The sequence below is a fragment of the Balaenoptera acutorostrata genome, chromosome 4 (genome assembly GCF_949987535.1).
Source record: "Balaenoptera acutorostrata chromosome 4, mBalAcu1.1, whole genome shotgun sequence".
Taxonomy (NCBI): domain Eukaryota; kingdom Metazoa; phylum Chordata; class Mammalia; order Artiodactyla; family Balaenopteridae; genus Balaenoptera; species Balaenoptera acutorostrata.
Window position 1 is genome coordinate 48,514,502 of NC_080067.1, and position 16,008 is coordinate 48,530,509.

General features: G+C 34.9%; 1 pseudogene; it reads right to left on the bottom strand.

Moving 5' to 3' along the window:
* Nucleotides 1–14,747: 14,747 nt before the first annotated feature.
* LOC103008091 (etoposide-induced protein 2.4 homolog) lies at nucleotides 14,748–15,721 on the bottom strand (annotated as a pseudogene).
* Between the last annotated feature and the right edge of the window lie 287 nt (nucleotides 15,722–16,008).

Consider the following 16,008-nt stretch of genomic DNA (forward strand, 5'->3'; position numbering starts at 1 on the left):
AAGACTGATAATTTTTGATATGCTGAACCTCAATCATTCTGGAAAAATGAAAAATCAAAGCACACTTTGCATGAGCATGAAATAAATGTTAGCTGGGTTTAGTCACAGAGACAGTAAAACGATTTTTTAACCATAGCATATTTAGACAATTCTGGTTGATATTCTGTTATTTACCCTGTGAAAAAAATTCTAATAAATTATTTTTACCCCATTTCATGTTATATGCTCCCACATTTCTTTGTTCTCCTTTGCAGTAAAATGTCTCCAAATACATCTCTGTACTTGCTATTTCAAGTTTACTATCCTCTCATTCTGTGGGAGGAAAAAAAAGCAAGCAGGATCCAACTATATGTTGTACATATGAAAACAACTTTAAATATAAAGAGTTAGATAGATTAAAAGGAAAGTGACAGAGAAAGACATACTTTGCTCACACTAATCAAAAGAAAGCTTTACTAGCTATATTAATTTCAAAGAAAGAACACTCTGGAATAGGGAAACTAAAAAGGAAGTATTGTCTAATGAAAAAGGGTCAATTCTACAAGACATAAAAATTTTAAATATGTATGGACCTAACAACAATATAAAAATATTTGAGGAAAAACTGATAAACTTGTAAAAGCATAGACAAATCTATTATAGTAGGAGAGTTGAACACTTTTCCTTCAGGAAGAAAATCAAAACGAATATAGTTGACCTGAACAGAACTTTCAATCAACTTGATCTTACTGACATTTATAGACTACTCCATCCTACAACAGTAGAATACATATGCTTTTCAAGCTTACGTGGGAATGGGACATTTACCAGGATACACCACATTCTTGGTCATAATATATACCTTGACAATCTAAAGCTATAGAATTCAGACAAAAATGGAATTAAGGTAGAAATCAATAACAGAAAGGTCATTGGAAAATCCCCACATATTTTGAGATTAAACAACACACTTCTATGTAATATATGGGTCAGTGAATAAATCTCAAAAGTAATATATGGGTCAGTGAATAAATCTCAAATTTTAAAATATTTTGATATAAAAATGAAAATATAACTGATTAAACCTTAGGTGATACAGCAAAAGTAGGGCTTAGATGGAAATTTAGAACATAAAATGCCCATATTAGAAAGTAAGCAAGATATAAAATGAATAATATATGCTTACATCTTTACAAACTAAAGAAACAAGATCAATTTAAGTCTAAGGCAAGCAGAAGAAAAGTAATAAAGTTAGAAATCAAATAAATTGAAAATGGAAAACGATAGAGAAAATCAATGAAACCAAAAGGTGGTTATTTGAGATAAAATTAATAAGCTCCACCCAAGCAAACCAAGAAAAAATATTAACTAAGTATTAATAGCAAAAGTGAAAGAGAGTTTATCATTACCGAGCCTATGGACATTGAAAGGATAAGAGAGAAATACCTCAAATTAAATAACTTAGATGAAATGAACCAATTTTTTTAGAAAACATGAACTACAAAAACTCGCACAAGGAAAACAGATTCATTGAATAGGCATATAATCTATATTAAAATTGAATCAATAATTAAGAACCTTCCAACAAAGAAAGCACCAGGCCCAGACATTTTCACTGGTGAATTCTACCAAATTTACATTCACACAAAAACCTGTGCAAGGATGTTTATAGCAACTTTATTCATAATTGTCCAAAACTGGAAGCAACAAAATATCCTTAAATAGGTGAACAGATGAACAAATTGTGGTGCATCCATACAATGGAATATTATGTAGTGATTTTTTTTTAAATGAGCTATTAAACCATAGAAAGATATAGAGGAAACTTAAATGCATATTGCTAATGAAAATAGCCAGGCTGAAAGTCTACATACTATGTAATTTCAATTACATGACATCTGGAAAAGGCAAATTTATAGAAGCAAGAAAAAGATCAGTGGTTGCTAGGAGTTCAGAGGAGAGGGAGCAGGAAAAATAGTTAAGCACAGGGGATTTTCAAGTTGGTGAAATTATTTTCTATGATACTATAATGGTGGATACATAGACTTATGCATTTGTCCAAAACTATAGAACTTTACAACACACAGTGAACCTTAAAGTAGGCAAATTAAAAAAAATTTCAGGTGGTCAGGGGGCCCAAGATAAAATGCAGTATTTGAAAAAAAAAAAATCTAATTGTTTTACAAATGAATAAAACTACCTAATTTAAGGAGTGGGAGACAAGAGTTGGCTTAAGTAACTCTGGAAATGAGTAGAGCCTGTTAGACTAAAAGCAAAAAAACAAATAAACCTAAACAAACAAACAAAAAACAAGCAAAAAAACACCAAAAACTGCATATAAGAGAACCAACGCAGCTAAATAGAGGCTATAGAGACATGACAACCAAATGTAACACTGCATCTTGAATGAGATCCTGGTGCAGTAAAAGGACATTAGGTCTATTCGGATAGAGTGCTGTCATTGATAAATATACTTTCTATGGGTGCAGGAGTGAGCAATAAAACTGGTGCAGACCATGTGGTTGCCATTCCTGAACTATAGCCATTGGAATCTGGCCAGTCCTTTGTAGGTAAAGGAATAGAAGTGGTTCTCCTTTGCAAGAGGAAGAGAGGGCATTGAATATCCACTTCAATTATTTAAAATGGACTGTCTAGCCTCTACATAATTATCCAAATGTCACACATTTAGGAAACTTCAAATTGATGAATCCCAGTTTTCAACCAGCGGAGGGTAGAAATATATTAATCTGAAGTACCATGGTTTTTATACAATTTCTGAAGATGGCTGAGTGGCAAGCACACACATGATTCCGAGTACATTGGCCATGACATTTACTAGTAAAAATTAGTGAAAACCAGTTATTCTATTTGATTGCATTGTCAAGTAAAATGGCCAAAACACCAGGTGGAATAGTTTTCATTTTATATTTTTGTCATAGAGGAATATTCATTTATATCATCAATGAGTCTGTTGGTGTCATTGCAATGTATTTCTCCCTTAGAACTAGTGTATGGCTAATGTTGAAATAAGAGAGATTTTAGATTCATTGACTATTTTATTTTATTGAAATTTTCCTTCTTATTTCTGTTTAAGTTTAGAGACAATCTATTCTATAACATGTTAATTTGCACTTACTACTTCAATATTTCAGTTGAAAATCTCAACTGCAACAGCATGAAAACACCCATTTTTAAAATATTAATTTGTCAACAGGTTTATATATGCCATTGTCTCCATCCTAATATATTAATTTCATTTTATATAATGAAATTCAGTTACTTTCAGTGCAGTATGCTTTACTTTTTCATCATCAAAAAATTAAAGCCCAATTGGGAAGTAGCTTTTGAAAACATGGTTGCTTTTTTTTTTTTTAAGTCCCAAGAGGACTTGGAAGTAATTGGAGAGAAGCCTGACATATTAATTTTGTAAGCTGTTTGAAGTAACTACATGATGTAATGCTTCCCTGGTGGCGCAGTGGTTAAGAGTCTGCCTGCCAATGTAGGGGACACAGGTTCAAGTCCTGGTCCGGGAAGATCCCACATGCCGCGGAGCAACTAAGCTCGTGCACCACAACTACTGAGTCTGTGCTCTAGAGCCCACGAGCCACAACTACTGAAGCCTGCGTGCCACAACTACTGAAGCCCGTGCACCTAGAGCCCGTGCTCGCAACTAGAAGCCACCGTAATGAGAAGCCCGCGGCACCGCAACAAAGAGTAGCCCCCGTTCACCACAACTAGAGAAAGCCTGCGCACAGCAAGGAAGACCCAACACAGCCAAAAATAAATGAATTAAAAAAAAAAAAAAGTAACTACATGATGCGAAGGTGTAAAAACAATTTCATTCTAAAGATGACACAGGATGTGTGGAATTTCAATGTGTTTCATTTTGGAAGATATATTAATAAAACTTTCTTCCTTGGAAAGTGTTTCATTTTATTGATGAGATTAAAATGAATTCATTTAACACAAAATAAATATTTAGCACACATTTTAGAGAAGCTGAAACTGATTTCAAACTATTTTTGAGTATTTTTTATAACAGGAATTTATTGTGCAATTTTTTTAAAAGCATAAAACTTGAGCATGAACTTATTAGCTCTTTTAGCCTCACTTTTGTTTTTCACTGAGGATTCTATTTTATATTTAATCAGATGAAATTCATGAATTATCACTATATGGTAAATAAATGTAAAAAAATCAGACTACAACAATGATTTCAAAATGAGTACCATATTCTTCAAGGCAGTTATCTTGGGAGGATATAAACTTATTTCACCAATTACAGCATTGTAATTATATGCAAAATAGTTTTTCAAATTTACCTTTTGAACCACAAGATAAATTACACACTTGGAACCAATAGTTAGTAGTTTTAAAAAGAAACAATAATTAGATGCTTTTGAAAAAACAAAATACTTTTAAAGATTGTTTTTACATCATAAAGATATTTAAATTCTCTTTAAAACTGATATCAAAAGAAGAATTGCTAAAACTTCTGGACCAATTTTACAGGCATCCTTTAATGAGCTGTTACTCTCTTTAAGCACTTAATTAGCACGTTTGTTTTAAAATTTAGTCACTTTCATTTTTATCCATGGTTTGAGTTTTTATTGTTCTGACAATGAATTTTGTTTCTTTCCAAAAGAAATGATCATTGGTAATAACAGATTGTCAGTAAAAGGAGTGGAATGTTGAAATGCTCTCAATGTAATCTATTAGACAACTATGCCATTTCAACAAAAACTGAAAATAGATACTGTGCTGAATGTCACTGTACATAGGAAAACTGCTCAAAAGATTCAATCTCACTCTGGACAGTAGAAGCAATGATTTCTTGGTGATGAAGGAGTAGCCAGCAGAAATATTGTTTGGTACTAATAAAACTTTCCTCACATCTCCTTGAGACGTGCAAGTGAAAATGATTGAATATTCAGCATATTTCCATAAGTTAAAAAAGACATTTTTATAATCAGTGAATTATTTATCTTTCCTGTGAACAGGTATTAAAGCTAAATATATTTTGTACCAGTGTAGGTGCTCCTTCTTAAGGAGTTTTTAAATTATTAGATGCCCCATACCTTGTAACCTGTTCTTTCTTTTAAGAACATTGAGTCAGAGAAAAAGATATTGAATATCACTAGATGAAGGGAAATATTTAAGTTACACATCATCAATGAGACATGTGGTGTATTTATGTCAAATAAAGATGTTTGTACAAATACCAACGCCTGTCCTTGGTAGCACTTTCCCACCAGGTCTGACACAACGTTTACTACATTTATTGTTCACACTATTTCACCAACCCCTTAACTGCTGGCTGCTGACAGTTCTGGGTTTGGATCCTGGTTTCCTTTTACTATCAGTGTACTTCATCATCTATAAAAATAATTTAAAATGTGCAAGGGAGACTGAAAGTTAAAACTTTTGTGTCATTAGCACAATACTTGGCACACTGTAGCCTCTCAATGATTATTTGTTGCTATTTTTTTTTTTTTTCTTTTCAGGACTTGGGGGTGAGCAGGAGGTGCTTGTTTGTTAATATACTCCTTTTTCAATTGAAGTAATGCACCAACAGGGAGATATGCAGAGAGACAAAAGCTTGAAGAGGACCAAAACAAGGACACAAATTGAAAGTACAACTTTTTTGTTAACCATTGATTGCACTATAAAAAAAATTCATGAACTATGGTAAATGTATTAAAACCAGTATTACTATCATTATTAAAACCATGACTCTGATTTCAAATAAAATTATTGAACTAGGTAAGAATAAATCTGTGACCCCAGTGTAGTAAAAGTACAATGATCTGTGGTTCTCATTTTACAAAAAAATATGTGCTTTCATTTTATCAACTTTATTTCCTTTAAAGATAAACTATATATTTTGCTAACAGAATTAAGCTAAATTAATATAATAAAATATCAAAAAATAAAATTGCTAAGTTATTGCTATAAGTAGGTGTTGAATTGTATTAAGAATCTTTTCTGTATCATTCTTGAGGATTCATGTCTGATTTTTAATCAATAATAAGTGCATTATAATCTGTTAATACAATAATTACTTTAATTGACTTCTTGAGATTGAATCAGTTTTTCATTCCTGAGATAATACTTACATATTCACGAGGTTTTTTTTTTTTTTTTTTAAAGGATTTTCTTATTTATTTATTTATTTATTTATTTATTTATTTATTTATTTATTTTTGGCTGTGTTGGGTCTTCGGTTCGTGCGAGGGCTTTCTCCAGTTGCGGCAAGCGGGGGCCACTCTTCATCGCGGTGCGGGGACCGCTCTTCATCGCGGTGCGCGGGCCTTTCTCTATCGCGGCCCCTCCCGTCGCGGGGCACAGGCTCCAGACGCGCAGGCTCAGCAATTGTGGCTCACGGGCCCAGCTGCTCCGTGGCATGTGGGATCTTCCCAGACCAGGGCTCGAACCCGTGTCCCCTGCATTAGCAGGCAGATTCTCAACCACTGCGCCACCAGGGAAGCCCTCACGAGGTATTTTTTTAATGAATGGATTTAGTTTGATAATATCTTATTTAGGATTATTACATCTATGTTTATAAGTGAGATTTATTTAAAATATTCTTTCTTTTACTGTCTGTATCTTGATTTTAGTATCAAAAATATGCCAGCCTAATAAAATGATTGAGAGTGAAATATTCCCATCTTTTTCTGTTCTTGAGTTTGTAAAAGTTATAGATTATATCATCTTCTTTGAATATGCTATAAAAATTTTTTAAAAGATATCTGAATTGGTGTTTGCATATTATTTATTTTTTAGTAGATTTTAACTGTTTTTAAAATTTCAAACTTGTTTCAGATCTATCCCCCTTCTTTAGATAACATATAAAATATTTGAAGTATATGTTTATGTATATATTATATACGTGTGTGTGTGAGAATCCTCATGGTAGTCTAAGTAATTTATATTTTTGTAGAAAAATTCATCTTCATTACTTTAAAATTAATTATATATTTTCTTATAAATTTTGTTATGAAAATATCTAATCCATATATATTCATAACCTATTTTATTTACCAACACTGTTTATGCATGCCTTATATATTTCTTCTTAACATTTTATAATTGATTTTTTTCAATTTTACCTCTAATCTAGAGTATCAATGCTGAAGAGACTATACATATTAAAATTTAATCTCCAAATTCTTAATACATTTGTCTGGGGTCAAATCTATCTCCACCACTTACTTGAGGTATGACCTTGGATAATTTACTGAGCCTGTTCCTGTCTCACTCTCTCATTTCTCATCTACATAATAAGGGTAATTATATGCCATCTTCATAACGATGATTAGTGGGGATTCACTGAAGTAATTTTAACAAAGCACTTACTAAAATTCCTGTTATATAGAAAACACTCAATAATTCTTTATTAGGATTACTATTTCAACCAAAAATATTTATAATTATTCTCACAAAACATTGATGTTACCTGTTATAGGATTTATTTATGATGAGTGATGAGGTCCGTTATATATCTAGGATTCCGAAGGTTTGGATTTTATTTATAGCTGTGCAGATTCCAGCTATTTGGCATTTATTTGACGTCATCACACTTGGGCTTCTTTTCCTAAGCAAAAAATAACAGGGTTAGACTAGATCAGGGATCAGAAAACTACTACCTATGGCCAAATACGGCTTGCCACCTGTTTTTATAATTAACTTATATTGGAATACAGTCACACACATTTGTTTACGTGCTGCGTTTGCTTTTGCCATAGATGTCAAAGTTAAGTAGTCGTCCTTAAACCTGAAAATGTTTGTTTTCATTCCTTTCTCTGAGTTCTTCACTAGATTATTTTAAGAATCTTTTCTGTTCTGATATTCTATGATCTATTTATAATAATTATTTCTACATGAGCGATCCTGTTTGCAAAGAAGAATAATGGAAATATAGTGTAATTAGATCTTCCTGTTCCTATATCCATGGAACCAAACTCCACAGATTCTCACTGAGAAGTCACTATCCCCAGACCTCTATGTTTAATTATAATCAGTTACTTACAAAACTATGACGGTAGGTAACTGGTAGTAGATAACGTATTTGTTCTGATTCTCCTCTACCCTATGCTTGCAGCACTACTTGGATCAAGCTTACCAACTATTGTCATTGTAACCTCTCTCAGTTCTACGTCTTACTTGACCTACACTGATGCTAGATCCTCAACCAGATGAAAAATTTTTCATATCTATGATCTGCTGCATTGTGCACCTGGGTACTAGGTCAGGCCTGCAGTGGCAACTATCCTATTTGGGGGCAGGATTATATCACATCTTAGATTTATAACTTCATTTTGAAATCACTTTTCTCCTAAAATTATTTTTCCATTGACTGAGAAACTCAAGAAAACCTACATCCCTCAGTCAAAATGAAATAGACCCTCTTGAATCATCTTTAATCTTCCAACAAAGTTGCTCTGTCATCAGTCAATTCTATCCTGTCTCCACTCTCATTCTATAACATCTTGCATTAATAAAAGTTCCCATGTTATTTCAGTTATGTAACTTGAAATTTGTAGTAGCACGTGTTAAGTACTCAGTAAATAGTGGTTATCATTATAATGTTATTATTACTCACTTGTTCAGGGACTGGCAGGCTGAGGTACAATATCAGCACCATTCTAGAATTCCTAGTGCTTTTGCATTAAATAATTGGCTTTCTATGGAAATTAGCTTACATATCTAAATATCATGGAACAGGAAAAAAATCTCTGGTATCTAATGGAGAAAAATAAAGTAGTGAATCAGAAATGTAGAGTCACTTTATAAACATATAACACAATATACTCTGGTTTCTCTTCAGATTACATAAATCTTTCACTTTTTACTAAAAAAAACCAAAAAACATAACAGATAAGAGGTGTAAGTTCTCCTTACACTATAGTCAGAGGCAGCCACATTGTGACTACAATGCTCTGTTTGAGACTGGGCATAATTTGAAGAGATTATAGCAGAGTAAGATTCAAAATCAAATATATATATATATATATATATATATATATATATATATATATATAAAGAAAGAAAGAAATGAGGCTGAGTCATATAATAAGATTTTTAGTCTATATAGGAATATCACTCAATAGATAGTGACAAACTATTTTTATTTCATTATCTAAAATGGAAGAAAAGAAAGGGGATTAAACTGCAGCATGGAGGGTATAAACTAAATATAATTAAGGGTTTCTTCACAGTTAAGAATGTTAAACATAAAAATGGGCTACCCAAGGAAGGATGTCTTTTACAAGGAAAGAGATTTTCATCATCAACAAAAGTTTAAATGTGGTCTTGCCTGAAGGTTAGAAAATGGACTTGACAGCATCTCAGGGTTCCAGTATAGCCCTGTGACTCTAAGAATAAATTTTTGAGTAAATATTATTAAATTTTTTATAGTAGAAAGATTGTGTACTTTCAGGAAGGATTACCAGATGATATTTTAAAATCATCTTCACAAATTCACATTTATGGTACTCCCCTGGAGAGGTATTTACATCCTTTTAAAAGAGAGTTTCCTATAGAGTCTCTAAACGCAGACTCTGTTCCATATTGCCTTTATCTGGATTTGATGCTGAGCTCAGTGGGCATTAGAGTTTTTAAATGAATACATTTCAGAAGTATTGAGAAATGAACTTTAAATGGCTTATATTGCTCATAAAGCCTCTAGCCTTTAGAGTAAAAATACCAATGCATTCCCAGGAAATACTATTTGCTGTACCTTAAACTCTATAAAATAAAATGTTAGGAAGTAGGTTTTTTTATTGAGAGGAGGGAAAAACAAACATGAAATGTAGGAGGAAAGGGAGAGCTCTGTGGCAATGGATTGGAATTGTAGATATCAACATGAAATTATGAATATATATGTCAATATATATTTATAAATATTTACACATATATATTTATATGTGTGTGTGTATATAGCTACCCACTGAAACGGCCTAAAAGCAACGAGACACCGGTACCTATAAGAAAACAGAAGTCCTTGTAAATATTAACTCTTGTACTGGGACAGGCAAAATACAAAATGAACCTGAAACATTTTGTTTTATCAAAAAGTCAGGAAGTGTTCAAAAACTGATAGGATATAAGAGCTGTTAAGGTAACCAGATCAAAGTGATAAAAAGAATCTCAAAGAAAGGAAAACCACAGAGAGAAGTGAAATAATATTTTATATACACTTTTTCAAGCAGGGCCTTTTTTTGCTCCAGGACACAGAGACTATGGATATGGACCACGAACTGAAGCAGGGACTCTTACTAACTAAAAAGAAATGAAATCAGCAGAGCTTTGGCAGTCTCATGGGTCTGGAGAGACAAAAATGAGAAACTTGCCAGTTCCCAGTGAAAAGGATGGGGAGAGAACTAAACCTGAACTTGTGCTACTGTTCCTCTCAAGACGTTTGTCAAATGCTGAAACTATACCCTGCAGTAGAGGAAGGAGCAAAGCAGAATGTGTTTGAAAAGCAGACTGCAACTTCTGGCAGTCTCATGGACGTAGGAGAAGAATTGATTTTAGGGTCTGCCTGGAGAGGGAGCCCAGGAGAACATCCCACTTCTACCTGTTCACTTCTGATTAAGATGATCAGCCCCTGCCAAAGAAAAGAGAATTAACCTGGAGAAAAAAGGGAAGTTATAAACAGTTAACTGTGAAGTTAATTCTGGGATTAATATGAGTATATTCTTACCATCTTGCTGTATATACTCTCTCTGGATGACCTCTTCCATGAATATGTGTCTATGCACCTCAAACAGATAATTTAAATGTGTACCTCCAGTCTAAACCCATATTCAACTGGTTACTTGTCACTTTTTCTTGGATTTCTAAAAAGTAACTCTAGCTCAATGTGTCCAACACCAAATTCATAATCCTTGCCTTCACATTCCTAATTAATCTTCTGCTAATGTTGATTTTACAGATGTTACCACTAGCCATCCAAATATATTAGCCATAAATTGAGACTCACTGTCTCTCTTACTGATCAATCATCAGACTGTCAATTTTGTCTTCTAAATCTCTCTTGTCTTCCACACCAATGTCATCCATCCCAGTCACGGTTACCACTTGGTTCCACGTGGACTGCACGAACTATGGTCACAGGCCACTCCTTGTTTTCTCTGCATCTATCCTATATCTCCGGCAACCCACCATATATACCATGACCTGAGTAATCTTTGAAAAACACATATTTGATCATTTTACGTCTCTGTGATAGTTTTACTTAGATATATATTTAGAAGAGTTATTGAGTTATTAGTTTACGGTATAGATGCAACTTTTATCTTTGAATTAGGTTTCTAAAATTTTATTATAATTACTCTTAATTATAAGTTTTATGTTTAGTGTTGAAAGTCTTTACTAAAAATTTATTTTACAAAAACTGGCTTAAAAGGGTGAGGTATCCCCAATAAGCAAAATAATTGGAGCAAAGAAGCATACAAGCTCTTTAAAACAGATGGTCAATCATAGCTCTAGGATAATTCAATAGGAAGTTTAGAAATATTCCTCAAGAATTACCCTTGCAATAAAATTGTACTTATATTAGGGATTAATTACAATTTTTAAAAATGATGTAATAAAATGTTTTATAAGGATAGAACAGTAGTATTTGAAAATAACAATTTCCAAGGTATTTCCATTGAACTATTCCATATTCAAATTGGGTATTCTCTTTATATTGAGCAGTCACTCTTCCTGTCCTACAGTGAAAACAAATAGATCATGATCTTTATTTAGAATGATCTCTAGGAGTAGCCAAAACATTCTAATTTTTCTTAAGACTTTAATGTCCTCACATATTGAACAATAAAAATGAATGTAGTGTAGAAGCCTGGTATTGAATTGCCATCATTGAAGACCAGTTCTAAATGCTACTTACTCCAGAAGCCCTTCTGAAAGGAACCTGGTTTTGATTACTCTATCCTCTGAACCCCTATAGAGTGACACTCTAAATAAATTAACATTGACTAACTTGTCATTGTATTATATTGATAAATACATATATGTTGCCTTTCTAGTTCAAACAATTCATAGCAGAGGACTAATCTTATTTATCTTTATCACATTCTCAATGTTTACAGTCACTAGATTCTAGAGGGGATACTATTCATTGAAATGATTTTATTTCAGATATTTAGCAAGCAAGAGAATTGCCTGAAGCCATTAGCATTTCACATAAATGAGGTTATAGGGCATTGAGAAAAGCCTAAAAGCTATTGGTTACACTTTGAATGTTCTAAAATAATGCAACCAAAAGTTGGTACCTGTGTTTGTATTTCTCCTTTAAAAAATGTAATACCTAGAAGGGATTTATGTTAGAATTTTGAGAGTGTATTCATAGACTGTGGATATATTTACACCTGAAACCAATGAAAATTAAATATTTGAGTATATAATTTTATCAATTAAATATCTTTCCTAAGTTGGCTTTAGGAGCAGCTACTTTTCAAATGCATTTTATTAGTTTGCAAGGGCCGCTATAACAAAGTACCTCAGACTGAGTGGCTTAAACAAACAGAATTTTTTTTTTTTCATAGTCCTGGAGGCTAGAAGTCCAGGATCAAGGTGTCATTGAGGCTGGTTTCTTCTTAGGCCTCTCTCCTTGGCTTGAAGATGTCCATCTTCTTCTGGGGTCCCCATATGATTCTTCCCTCTGTGGGTATCTGTGTTCTAATTTCTTCTTATAAGAATACCAGTCATATTGGATTAGAAACCCACCCTGAAGACCTCATATTAATTTAATTTCCCTTTTTAAGACCCTATCTATAAATACAGTCACATTCTGAGGTACTAGAGATTAGGACACCAAAATATAAATTTGTGTTGGGAGGGGAACACAATTTAGTTCCTCATATACATTCCTAAATTTGTCATCTCAATCATGGAAATGTATAATAGGTTGTGATTTTGGAGTCAGAAAACCACAGGGAAGTGAGAAATCACTTCCACAGCTTTCAAAAAGATTCTTACTTGTCATCTATGTATTTTGATATTTCCCCTCCTATTAGACAGGGTGTTAAAGACATGGTTGGAGGGCTGACTGAATGATTTGTGGTCTTAAAGAAATATCTAAAGGCTGAAAAGTTGACTAGATTTAAATGTTTCCACATTTAATTCAATCAAACCTTGGTGGTATGTAACCTGAATGTGCTTTGTTTTCTATCCATCTGATGAAGGCTTTTCATGGGTTTAAAGCAATGTGGGCCTCTTCAATTCCTCAGTATAATACAGAAAAATTAATAAATTCCAAACACAGTCACAAAACTATTGACATAAAAATGCATAATGTAATTTAATTATGCTATCACAGCGGTCTTTAAAGTGCCTTCTATGAACTTCTGGGTGTCCCTAAGACCATTTTAGGAGGTCAACAAAATTAAAAATATTTTTTGTAACAATACCAGAGTGTTTGTTGGTGAGCTGAAATTTGCACTGATGTTGCAAAAGCAATTTCTGGATAAAAGTTATGGCACTTTGACAAGAATTAAAGCAGTGGCACTAAACTATACTTGTATTCAATGTATTTTTGCCATTCTGAGCTTACAGTAAAGACATACAGGTTTCACTAAACAATGTCCTTGATGAAGCAGTACAAATTATTGATTTGATTAAATTTTGACCCCAGAGTACATATTTCTCAATATTCTGTGTGAGGAAACGGAAATTATTCATAAAGCACTTTTTTTTAAAAAAAGTATTTATTTATTTAGGCCGTGCCAGGTCTTAGTTGCAGCACAGGGTATCTTTTAGTTGCTGCACGCACGTGGGATCTAGTTCCCCAACCAGGGAACGAACCCATGCCCCATATGTTACCCACTGGACCATCAGGGAAGTCCCTACTCCTGAAGCACTTCTGCTACCTATATGAGTATGATAGCTGTTGTTAGGAAAATCACCTATGTGAAGGGGGCAGGTGATTATTGTTTCAGTTGCAAGCTAAATTAGTTGTTTTTTTCCCTCCACAGGTTTAATGGGTTTAATAAGTTTACCCCTTCAGCTTCTATTTGCAGCACCCAATAATCCTTTGAAATACCAGACAAACCTGGCAGTGGCCAACAGTAAATTTCTGACCTCCAGAGTTTAAAAGTTCAGGTTCTCTGAGCATTGTGTTGCAGTGGCACTTGTCCAAAATTGGTACCTCCCTATAGCTGGGAAACTTTAAATGTACCAGTGAAAAAGAGCTTTTTCCCCTTCAAGGGGAAGAAAAGAAAATCACTCTTCAAAACCCAGCAGATCTGACTGTGAGGTCTTTCCTGTCCTATCTCTTCAGGCTTGTTTTTTGCAGTAGAGCAAGAGAGAACAAAATTGCAAGAAACAAGACGTTGATAGCTATAAGCGGAATGACCAAGAGGAATTCAGATTCTCCTTTACCTCCAACATCCAATATACGTGCTTCACAGAAAAACAACAAAAATAACACGTCCACAAAATACAACAGCTAGAGTTACAAAAATCCATTCATCCAAGGATGGTGGAAGGCAGGAGGAGGCAGTGGGAGGGTAAATGGCACAGGGAGAAAAAGTATTCAAATCATTTCAGGCAGGGGGGCTGGCAAATGCTAGAAAAGAGCTGCAGAAAAACCTGTGATCCTTGCAGATTCACCAGTGTTAAAAATCAACCTACTGGTGTCAGAAAGATTCTGCCTTAGGTGCACCAGACAAAAATCCCAATTCCTCAGAAAGAAGGGAATATGCAAAGGACCCTTGGCACGGTGGGTCCTGCCTTCCGTAGTTGAAAAAGGAAAACAGCTGCTAAAGGGTCCTCCCAACCCCATCCATGCCCTCTGGATGGCCGACACCGTGACCTGCAGCAGCCTTCAGTTTGGCAATAGACTAATACCTTGGGGGAACTTCTCTGCAGAGGTTGAGCTACTCAGGGCAGACTGAAGGTACACCGTTTTGTGGAAGATTCTGTTGCCTAAGAAAACCACCAAGGAAAAGGAAGTGCAGCTGGAAAAGGTAGGATTTGCCAGGGGTCTTGGCTTCATTAGTGCTGATAATAAACGAGGGGAAGAGGACAGATAAAAGGCAGCCACTGATAATGTAGGAGGCGTGGCATCAGCTGGGAAGTCCAGTATAGTGAGTAGAAAAGAGACATATGCAGGAGACTAACCAGTTGACCAACAAGATACATGGGAAAGAGACTCACAAGCAATCCCTGGATAAAAAAAGCCTGCAGCAAAAGATTGAAGAGCATGTCAGCAATTATTTCGCTGACACCAGGGAATGCGTGAGGTTTCATCCCTGATACCTCGAATTCCAGATCAGCTATATCCTGAAACCAAATCGCATTCACAACTTTGCTGAGCACCAACAGGGGGAGCACTAAAAATTGATGGGAGGAAAATTCCAGCCAGAACCAAACACCTCTATGTAGAGATGGATCACTGATAATTTGGGCCGTTACTGACTGAAGCAAAGGAATAAACACTTGATAAAAGCAGGAGGAGACTGAACCAGAGTACTCTGCCATTTTATGTGCAGCACTGGAAAATTTCACTGACAATAGGTGGCTCAATCTTGCTTCCTCTCTATGCTCTGAGCCAGGACACTACTAGACCTCTTAGACGCTGTTCCTCTCTCTTTTGCTGAATTTGAGCATCTAGCTATGAGATGGTACAACTTCCAGAGATGGAGTTTTTAATTCCCCTGGCAAAGTCCTGCAGAAAGGTTTTGACACTGTCAGCCATCTCTTCCCCACTCAAACTACCAACAACACAGAGGAGAGAGAAGCGTCCCCCAATCCTTCACCACGAAGGACCAGCAGCTTTGCGGCTGCGTCTGTGGCTCCAGCCTGGTCTCCTGTTTACCGCCAGCCGGCCAGGCTCCGCCAAGCCCCTCCGCCCTCCGCCCACGCCTGCGGCTCCCACAGGAGATGCTCCCAGGGCCGCCCCGGAGCCAAAGGGGCATGGGGGGTGGGGCGTCAGCTGGGAAGTCCAGTTTTTTTTTTAATGGAAACCATTTTCACTAGAGAGAACTTCTGGCTGATAAACGGTACTTATTATGACTTGGA